The following is a 10970-nucleotide window of genomic DNA, read 5'->3' as shown; positions in this document are numbered from 1 at the left end:
ACTACATTCGCCTTTCCCGGATGATAGTTTAGCTCGAAGTCATAATCTTTCAGAAGTTCCATCCACCTCCTCTGACGCATATTCAATTCTTTTTGTTCAAACAGGTACTTCAGACTCTTATGGTCCGAGAAGACTTGAAATTTCACTCCATAGAGATAATGCCTCCAAATCTTCAAGGCAAAGACAACGGCTGCAAGTTCCAAATCATGAGTCGGATAGTTTCTTTCATGAGGTCTTAACTGACGTGAGGCATAAGCTACAACCTTATGATGCTGCATCAACACACATCCTAAACCTTTCAAGGACGCATCACAGTACACCTCGAATGGTTCTCTCGGCTCAGGCAACACTAATACAGGGGCGGTAGTCAATATCTGCTTTAAGGCAAGGAAACTCTCCTCACACTCGGGAGTCCACACGAAAGGAACATCCTTCCTGGTCAGCTTCGTTAAAGGTAAAGCGAGCTGTGAAAATCCTTTAATGAACCTTCGATAATAACCCGCCAAGCCTAAGAAACTCCTGATTTCCGTCACCGAAGTTGGCCGCTCCCAATTCATCACCGCCTCAACCTTAGCGGGATCCACTGCTATTCCTTGTTTACTTACCACATGACCAAGAAATTTCACCTTAGACTTCCAGAACTCACACTTGGATAGCTTGGCATACAACTTCCTATCCTTCAGAATTTGTAGCACTGTTCGCAAGTGTTCAGCATGCTCATCCTTAGTCTTAGAATAGATAAGAATGTCGTCAATAACACAACAACAAACTTATCCAGATATGGATGGAAAATTCTGTTCATGTAATCCATGAATATCGCCGAAGCGTTAGTTAGTCCGAAAGACATAACGGTATATTCATAGTGACCATAGCGCGTTCTGAAGGCAGTTTTGGGAATGTCCTCATCTCTGACCCTTATCTGGTGGTATTCGGATCGTAGATCAATTTTAGAGAACACATTGGCTCCCTGTAATTGGTCCATCAAGTCATCAATCCTTGGCAACGGATATTTATTCTTCACTGTAACTTTATTTAGCTGCCTATAGTCAACACATAAGCGCATGCTTCCATCTTTCTTTTTCACCAGTAATGCTGGCGCACCCCACGGGGATACACTTGGTCGGATAAAATTTTTACCCAACAGATCCTCCAGTTGAGACTTCAATTCGGCCATTTCTAGAGGCGACATCCTGTAAGGAGCACTCGAAATTGGTCCGGCCCCAGGTACTAAATCAATAGCAAACTCAACTTCCCGTTTCGGTGGAAATTCATCAATATCATCAGGGAACACCTCCGGAAACTCACACACAACTGGGATTTGTTCCAAATCTTGATCATCACCCGAAACACCCGCAGCTAGCAACAATATCCCCTGACATTCAGCCCCAGAACAGTTCACCATCATGGAATTCAAGTAGTAGTTATTCACTACAACCGGCCCTTCAGTGTCTTCAGGCATGAAATACACTGTTTTCGCCGAGCAATCTAATAGAACGCGGTTCTTGGATAACCAGTCCAATCCCAGAATGCGATCAAGACCAGTCATCGGCAAACAAATTAAGTTATGCACGAAATCACGCCCTTGTACTCGAAAAGGAACTTGGAGGCACCCTAACCTAGTCATCATAGCCTCATGGGTAGCATTGTATACCTTTAAATCATACCCCAGTACTACTATTTTCAATCCTAGCTCATCAGCCTTCTCAAATGCAATAAAAGTATGTGATGCTCCAGAATCAAACAAAGCATTCAAAGTTTTTACCCGCCATCTCACATTTACCTCGGATCAATGCCTCTGACCCCTCAGCGCCTATAGAAGAAGTAGTGTATACCCTTCCTGGTTGCTGCACCCTGCCTGTCTCATATCTCTTCTTCTCGGGGCAACTACTAGCCAAGTGTCCCGGCTGCCCACAGGAGTAACAGACTCCAGTCCCAAACCTACATTATCCTGAATGATACTTTCCACATCTGTGGCAACTCATATCCTGCTGTGGCTATGTCTCCTTCCCTGATTAGCATTGGTATTAGGCCTCCTGGAGTTGCCTTGCCCCTGATTATTCTGAGGAACAAAGCTACCACGCTTGAACTGTCTGCCTCTGGGTGCAAAATTTCTCCCTGTGGTCCTCTGGAATGGCATCCTCAGACCCCCTTTTTCTGCTGCAGCCCTTCTAACACAATCCTCTGCCACCCTGCTCCTATTTACCAACTCAGAAAACACCCGAATCTGCATAGGCGCCACAAAGCTCTGAATGTCACTCCTAAGGCCTCCTTCATACTTTATGCATTTCCACTCAGCAAAGTCCTCAGGAGCTCCCTGACAGATGCGTGAGAAGCGGCACAATTCCTCAAACTTACTGGTATACTCAGTGATGGTCATCTGTCCCTGTTTAAGCTGAAGCAGTTCGAGTTCTCTGGCATTTCTAACTGAAGTGGGGAAATATTTTTTATAGAATTCATCTCGGAACAACTCCCAAGATATCACAATCCCATCAGGTTGCAGAATGCGCCTCATGCCCTGCCACCAGTGCTGAGCTTCACCATGCAACTGATAGGTCCCAAACTCAACCCACTGCTCATCAGGAACCTGCTGAGCCTGTAACGCCCGCTCAATGGCCTGTATCCAGTTATCGGCATCGGTAGGATTCGAGGTCCCTCTGAAAGTTGGAGGGTGAACCTTCAGGAAGGAATGCAGTGACATAGGACCATTCTCACCATTATTGCCATTATTTCCAGTATTAATTTGATTTCTCAGGGCTTCAGCTGTTGCTTGCATTGCTGCTGCCATATTGCCTAATGCAGCCATGAAGTCTATAGGGTTAGGAGTATTTCCTGATGCTTCAGGCATAGCATTGCCTATTCGGCCTCTACCTCGCCCGCGTCCGCGTCCGCGAGTAGACATCTGGTCCCTATACACACCAAACAAGTGATATCAAGTTGATCAGTCTCAATATCTCAAGTTCAGTGCTTTAAGTCCCAAATGCATGCTCATGAACGTTTATGCCACATATATCAATTAGATATCCTAATAGCACATAAACATATACACAGAGAATGCACAAAAGTACAATCAGTCCGTCCTCAGGCTCTATAGGAACGAACTGCTCTGATACCATAATGTAACACCCTACTACACAGTGTTTTATGCTTAAGTCATAGAACAGAGGTAGTGTGGTATTACAGACCTTTAATAGTAAGGATATACATATAATACTGAAAGAAATAATATACTAGGAGCCTTGAAACAGAGCGGGTAAACAAAAATCGCAAAATAAAAAGCGCAACGCTCAAGGAATAGGATTACTTGCGTGCTAAGAAACCTAATAGGAACATGATAAAACAATAAACGAAGGGATAAAGAAAAGCCAAGGAACAGCATAACTAGCCTCTGACTCAGCCTGCGAAGCTAAGGCTGGCCGGAGGATACATATATACATATAAACATACATAAGTGTCCCCAAAATATACCAAAATACCAAAGTAAACTCCTATCTCTCCCTCAACCTCTAAGAGGAGCAGCATACATAAGTTACTTGGAGAGTAAGCTACACATATATATACATATATACAAATAGAAACCAAAATACACCCAAGGACTACTTCGCTTTCCAGAATCCAGACGCCTAGCGAGGAGCCTCTCGACCTGCATCTGAAAAACAACAATACAATATGGAATGAGAACCGGAGGTTCTCAGCATGGTAAAAGTGCCACGCGTATAAGAAATACGGTCCTGAGAATGCCATAGGAAATCCTAGAACTCCGTTATTCAATTATCCAACTTAAGTACTAAACAGAAGCCATAAACAAGGGTAGGTATTCTAGATCTGCCTAACTTACTCAAGTTCAAGCTTAACCTAACACCAAACCATTTCCTCCGTTTCCTCCATCCTTTCAACATTCAGAATGCAACAGAAACAAGCAACCAAACAAGTTCACGCACAAGTAATGATCAAATAGTACAAATAGCAAGTATAACAAATAGCAGGTAATATATATCAATTAGGCATACCCAGGAAATGCATAGCAATCAATACAAACAAATGCATATGATGCATGTCTGTCCTATGGCTGATGGGGCCCATCTGTCGGTTATCCAGCCAACCCGACAAGTCCGAAAACCTTAGACTGTCCCCCGTCGCGCATCCCCAAGAGTCTATGCATAGAGTTCACATTCAATCATCATATAATCACTCAATGGGGGCTATCCATACCCGGGAATTTATACGTGCCCGGTCACCCTTACGACGTAGGGTCAACAGAGTATCGAGATTCAACCTGGAACACGTGGTGGCGAGCCACAGTTCTTACCCAGGGAAACTCGTATCTCAGATATCATTATTCATAAGCCATGGCAATTATCATCAATACATCATCAAGTATCAAACCTTAACATTAAACTTCATTAACATCCTTATTTTCTTCATAAAAGCCACTATTTACAACTTTCTTCACCTTCAAGTTATCTTATTTTCCTAGCTTCTTTTACCTACTGGACCTAGAACCATGCTTTAAGCCTTAAAAGGAAGAAAATGGAGGTTTAGAAGTAGAAAATTTGTTTAAAAACATTCAAAACCGGTTTGGTCACCCTGAACTCAGATTTAAACACTAAACTTGCAACGTCCATAACTTTCTCCACAAAATTCCGTTTTCCACAAAGTTGATATCAATCAAAAGCTCTTGAAACTATCTTTTATTTGCAACAAACCACAACCCAATCCAAAATTTGAGGAGAATATTATGGATGTCTAAAGTTCATCAAAATTTGGTTTTAACCACTTTCAACAAAACCTCTTTTTCTCCAACTTAAGTTTCTTACCATTTAAAACTTGCATTGTAAAACCATATCAACTCAATTCATCAACAACCATTACCAATATAAGCTTTAATCAACTCAACCAACCTAGAACATCAAAATTATCCACTTTTACCTCATACATCAATAACTTTTCCTTTGTTCACATCAATTCTTCACCTATACCAGTTCTCATCATATATTTATCAACCTTCCATCAACATATACTAATTAAATGCCATTAACATAAGTCAATTCTTCATACATGTTAATCCATCAACTTAACATAACAACCATTTATTAACAATCACCAACCATAATTCATCAATATCAATTTCAATATAACCCATTATAAGCAAGTCCAAAAGCATGAAATTAATAACATCAATACCTCAAAATTCCAATCTATGTTCATCAACAATTTACTCCAACAACATTACAAACTACTCATTAAATGCAATTAACAGTTCAACTTATCCTATGGTTCCTCTAACCTAAGTTTTCACAACACCGTAAATATTAAACGTGCGAAACTTAAACCATACCTTGGCCGATCACTTAGTTCACCCAAGGCAGCCTCACAACTCAAAATTACAGCCCCTCCAAATTCAAACAAACAGCCCCAAACCAAGCTTGATCACCAACAAGCCTCCAACAAGCATCAACATTCACATACACACTACCTAAACCACAATTAACACATCCAAACATAACAACTCAATACCCAAATTCCTAAATTCATAAATTTTATTAGGGTTTGAGATCTCTTACCTTTACCCACTGATCCTTGGGCAATACCCACAAGAAATCAAGTCTAGTGGACCCCTAAAACATAAAAATCATAAAGGAATTGAGTTTCTCAAACCTTAAACTCGAAATTCATATACCAGCAGAAATGGGGCTAGGAAAAACCGATTCACTTACTGTTTTGTTTGGATAGAATTGAAGAGCTCGACGAGCCCGACGCGTGGCCGCAAACGGTGCGGCGATCGGAGCCCGAATGAGGAAGTTATGGTAGTTGGAAGGAATGGTGAGGGTTTGTGAATCTCCTCTCCCTCCCTTGCTGTAATGGCGTCGCAGCAGCTTATGAGGAAGAAAAAAGCTGCTGCCTCATTTAAGTGTTTGGGTCCGGTTGAACCCACGGACCCGGTTTGGGCCCCGGTTCAACCGGTTTGGCCTTTCCGGTCTGTTTTGGGCCAAATTTTCGAAATTGGTATCAAAATTTTTGTTTCGACGAGCTCTGTCCTATTTTGATATTAGTTTTGTATTTTTAGCTTTCCTAATTAAAATTCAATTTATTAACTAATAATTTTCCGATTTTTACGGGGTTTACATCCTACCCACCTAATTAGGAATTTTGTCCTCAAAATTCAAAGTTAGTTACCTAAAAAGAGGTGTGGGTAGTCCTTTCGCATCTCTGATTCAAGCTCCCAGGTATGTTCTTCAACACCAGCCCGACTCCAAGCTACTTTCACCAAAGAAACTTCCTTACCGCGTAAACGCTTGATACTTGTATCGTCAATCCTAACCGGAGTTACTGGGAGCGTCAGGTCTTCTCTCACTTGGACTGATTCCGGTTCTAGGACATGACTAGGATCAAAAGTGTATTTACGAAGCTGTGATACATGAAACACATCATACAGGTTCGAAAGATATGGTGGTAACGCGATCCTATACACCACTGGTCCAACTCTCTTCAGGATTTCAAACGGCCCAATCTAACGGGGATTTAACTTCTTGGTTTTGATGGATCTCCCTATTCCAGTGGTTGGAGTAACCTTTAAGAAGATGTGCTCTCCTTCCTCAAATTCTAGAGGCTTCCGTCTTCGGTCTGCATAGCTCTTCTGACGGCTTTGAGCTTCAAGCATTCGACTCCGGATTCTCTTTATTTGCTCAGTGGTTTCACTTACCATTTCAGGTCCTATCAAGCTCTTTTCTCCTGCTTCGTACCAACATAATGGAGACTGGCATTTTCTTCCATACAAAGCCTCATATGGAGCCATTCCAATACTTGCATGATAGCTATTGTTATAAGCAAATTCTACCAGAGGCATATATCGATCCCAACTCTCCGGTTGATCCAAAACACAAGCTCTTAACATGTCTTCCAAGGTTTGTATTGTTCTTTCTGATTGGCCATCCGTCTGAGGATGATAGGCAGTGCTTAGGCTTAATTGAGTGCCAAAAGCTCGCTGAAAAGCACCCCAAAACCGTGATGTAAAGCGAGGATCTCTATCCGATACAATGGTGGAAGGTACGCCATGTAACCTCACAATCTCCTTTATGTATAAGCGCGCTAACTCCTCCATAGTGCAGCTTATCCGAATAGGCAGAAAATGAGCTGACTTGATTAGTCGGTCTATGACTACCCAAATGGCATCACAACCTGTCCGAGTTCTTGGTAAGCCCAATACAAAATCCATAGCAATGCTTTCCCATTTCCACTGTGGAATCTCCAAAGGTTGAAGGGTTCCTGCTGGCTTTTGGTGTTCAATCTTAACTTTCTGACAAGTTAGGCATTTAGAAACATGTAACGCCACATCATTTTTCATTCCTGGCCACCAGAACATCGTCTTTAAGTCTTGGTACATCTTAGTGCTTCCAGGATGAATGGAGAACCCGCTCTTATGAGCTTCCTCCAATATGTTATGTCGCAAATCCCCGACATCTGGCACAATTATCCGGACCTTGAACCTCCACAACCCATCTCTATCTTCTGACACTCTCCATTGCTTGCCTTTCTTAATCGCCGGCAAAATCTTATACAATTCTTGGTCATTCTGATGAGCCTTTATCAGTTCAGCCTTGAAGTCGCTTGAGATCTGTAATTGGCTTAGGCATAAAGTCCCAAACTCCTCTCTGATTCCCAGTTTCAATCCTTGGAAGGCTCTCAACAACTCTTCCTCTCTTAGCATCATCCAAGCAGCACATAGAGATTTCCTACTCAAGGCATCCGCCACTACATTCGCCTTTCCCGGATGATAGTTTAGCTCGAAGTCATAATCTTTCAGAAGTTCCATCCACCTCCTCTGACGCATATTCAATTCTTTTTGTTCAAACAGGTACTTCAGACTCTTATGGTCCGAGAAGACTTGAAATTTCACTCCATAGAGATAATGCCTCCAAATCTTCAAGGCAAAGACAACGGCTGCAAGTTCCAAATCATGAGTCGGATAGTTTCTTTCATGAGGTCTTAACTGACGTGAGGCATAAGCTACAACCTTATGATGCTGCATCAACACACATCCTAAACCTTTCAAGGACGCATCACAGTACACCTCGAATGGTTCTCTCGGCTCAGGCAACACTAATACAGGGGCGGTAGTCAATATCTGCTTTAAGGCAAGGAAACTCTCCTCACACTCAGGAGTCCACACGAAAGGAACATCCTTCCTGGTCAGCTTCGTTAAAGGTAAAGCGAGCTGTGAAAATCCTTTAATGAACCTTCGATAATAACCCGCCAAGCCTAAGAAACTCCTGATTTCCGTCACCGAAGTTGGCCGCTCCCAATTCATCACCGCCTCAACCTTAGCGGGATCCACTGCTATTCCTTGTTTACTTACCACATGACCAAGAAATTTCACCTCAGACTTCCAGAACTCACACTTGGATAGCTTGGCATACAACTTCCTATCCTTCAGAATTTGTAGCACTGTTCGCAAGTGTTCAGCATGCTCATCCTCAGTCTTAGAATAGATAAGAATGTCGTCAATAAACACAACAACAAACTTATCCAGATATGGATGGAAAATTCTGTTCATGTAATCCATGAATATCGCCGGAGCGTTAGTTACTCCGAAAGACATAACGGTATATTCATAGTGACCATAGCGCGTTCTGAAGGCAGTTTTGGGAATGTCCTCATCTCTGACCCTTATCTGGTGGTATCCGGATCGTAGATCAATTTTAGAGAACACACTGGCTCCCTGTAATTGGTCCATCAAGTCATCAATCATTGGCAACGGATATTTATTCTTCACTGTAACTTTATTTAGCTGCCTATAGTCAACACATAAGCGCATGCTTCCATCTTTCTTTTTCACCAGTAATACTGGCGCACCCCACGGGGATACACTTGGTCGGATAAAATTTTTACCCAACAGATCCTCCAGTTGAGACTTCAATTCGGCCATTTCTAGAGGCGACATCCTGTAAGGAGCACTCGAAATTGGTCCGGCCCCAGGTACTAAATCAATAGCAAACTCAACTTCCCGTTTCGGTGGAAATTCATCAATATCATCAGGGAACACCTCCGGAAACTCACACACAACTGGGATTTGTTCCAAATCTTGATCATCACCCGAAACACCCGCAGCTAGCAACAATATCCCCTGACATTCAGCCCCAGAACAGTTCACCATCATGGAATTCAAGTAGTAGTTATTCACTACAACCGGCCCTTCAGTGTCTTCAGGCATGAAATACACTGTTTTCGCCGAGCAATCTAATAGAACGCGGTTCTTGGATAACCAGTCCAATCCCAGAATGAGATCAAGACCAGTCATCGGCAAACAAATTAAGTTATGCACGAAATCACGCCCTTGTACTCGAAAAGGAACTTGGGGGCACCCTAACCTAGTCATCATAGCCTCATGGGTAGCATTGTATACCTTTAAATCATACCCCAGTACTACTATTTTCAATCCTAGCTCATCAGCCTTCTCAAATGCAATAAAAGTATGTGAAGCTCCAGAATCAAACAAAGCATTCAAAGTTTTTACCCGCCATCTCACATTTACCTCAGATCAATGCCTCTGACCCCTCAGCGCCTATAGAAGAAGTAGTGTATACCCTTCCTGGTTGCTGCACCCTGCCTGTCTCATATCTCTTCTTCTCGGGACAACTACTAGCCAAGTGTCCCGGCTGCCCACAGGAGTAACAGACTCCAGTCCTAAACCTACATTGTCCTGAATGATACTTTCCACATCTGTGGCAACTCATATCCTGCTGTGGCTGCTTACCCTGTCTCCTTCCCTGATTAGCATTGGTATTAGGCCTCCTGGAGTTGCCTTGTCCCTGATTATTCTGAGGAACAAAGCTACCACGCTTGAACTGTCTGCCTCTGGGTGCAAAATTTCTCCCTGTGGTCCTCTGGAATGGCATCCTCAGACCCCCTTTTTCTGCTGCAGCCCTTCTAACACAATCCTCTGCCACCCTGCTCCTATTTACCAACTCAGAAAACACCCGAATCTGCATAGGCGCCACAAAGCTCTGAATGTCACTCCTAAGGCCTCCTTCATACTTTATGCATTTCCACTCAGCAAAGTCCTCAGGAGCTCCCTGACAGATGCGTGAGAAGCAGCACAATTCCTCAAACTTACTGGTATACTCAGTGATGGTCATCTGTCCCTGTTTAAGCTGAAGCAGTTCGAGTTCTCTGGCATTTCTAACTGAAGTGCGGAAATATTTTTTATAGAATTCATCTCGGAACAACTCCCAAGATATCACAATCCCATCAGGTTGCAGAATGCGCCTCATGCCCTGCCACCAGTGCTGAGCTTCACCATGCAACTGATAGGTCCCAAACTCAACCCACTGCTCATCAGGAACCTGCTGAGCCTGTAACGCCCGCTCAATGGCCTGTATCCAGTTATCGGCATCGGTAGGATTCGAGGTCCCTCTGAAAGTTGGAGGGTGAACCTTCAGGAAGGAATGCAGTGACATAGGACCATTCTCACCATTATTGCCATTATTTCCAGTATTAATTTGATTTCTTAGGGCTTCAGCTGTTGCTTGTATTGCTGCTACCATATTGCCTAATGCAGCCATGAAGTCTATAGGGTTAGGAGTATTTCCTGATGCTTCAGGCATAACATTGCCTATTCGGCCTCTACCTCTCCCGCGTCCACGTCCGCGAGTAGACATCTGGTCCCTATACACACCAAACAAGTGATATCAAGTTGATCAGTCTCAATATCTCAAGTTCAGTGCTTTAAGTCCCAAATGCATGCTCATGAACGTTTATGCCACATATATCAATTAGATATCCTAATAGCACATAAACATATACACAGAGAATGCACAAAAGTACAATCAGTCCGTCCTCAGGCTCTATAGGAACGAACTGCTCTGATACCATAATGTAACACCCTACTACACAGTGTTTTATGCTTAAGTCATAGAACAGAGGTAGTGTGGTATTACAGACCTTTAATAGTAAGGATATACATATAATACTGA

At 42.9% G+C, this 10970-nt stretch overlaps 1 long non-coding RNA gene across 1 annotated transcript; it reads right to left on the bottom strand.

The window, feature by feature from the left end:
• Positions 1 to 3352: 3352 nt before the first annotated feature.
• Positions 3353 to 5855, bottom strand: LOC112738409 (uncharacterized). Its single transcript, XR_003169379.3, has 4 exons — positions 5715 to 5855; positions 5562 to 5615; positions 5336 to 5473; positions 3353 to 3646 (listed from the first exon to the last, which is right to left on the bottom strand). It is a non-coding gene; the product is annotated as an uncharacterized lncRNA (long non-coding RNA).
• Positions 5856 to 10970: the final 5115 nt, after the last annotated feature.

This window comes from Arachis hypogaea, chromosome 2 (genome assembly GCF_003086295.3).
Source record: "Arachis hypogaea cultivar Tifrunner chromosome 2, arahy.Tifrunner.gnm2.J5K5, whole genome shotgun sequence".
In the NCBI taxonomy this organism is placed as follows: Eukaryota; Viridiplantae; Streptophyta; class Magnoliopsida; order Fabales; family Fabaceae; genus Arachis; species Arachis hypogaea.
The sequence above is the reverse complement of the archived record's forward strand: the minus strand, read 5'-3'. Positions and strand labels throughout refer to the sequence as shown.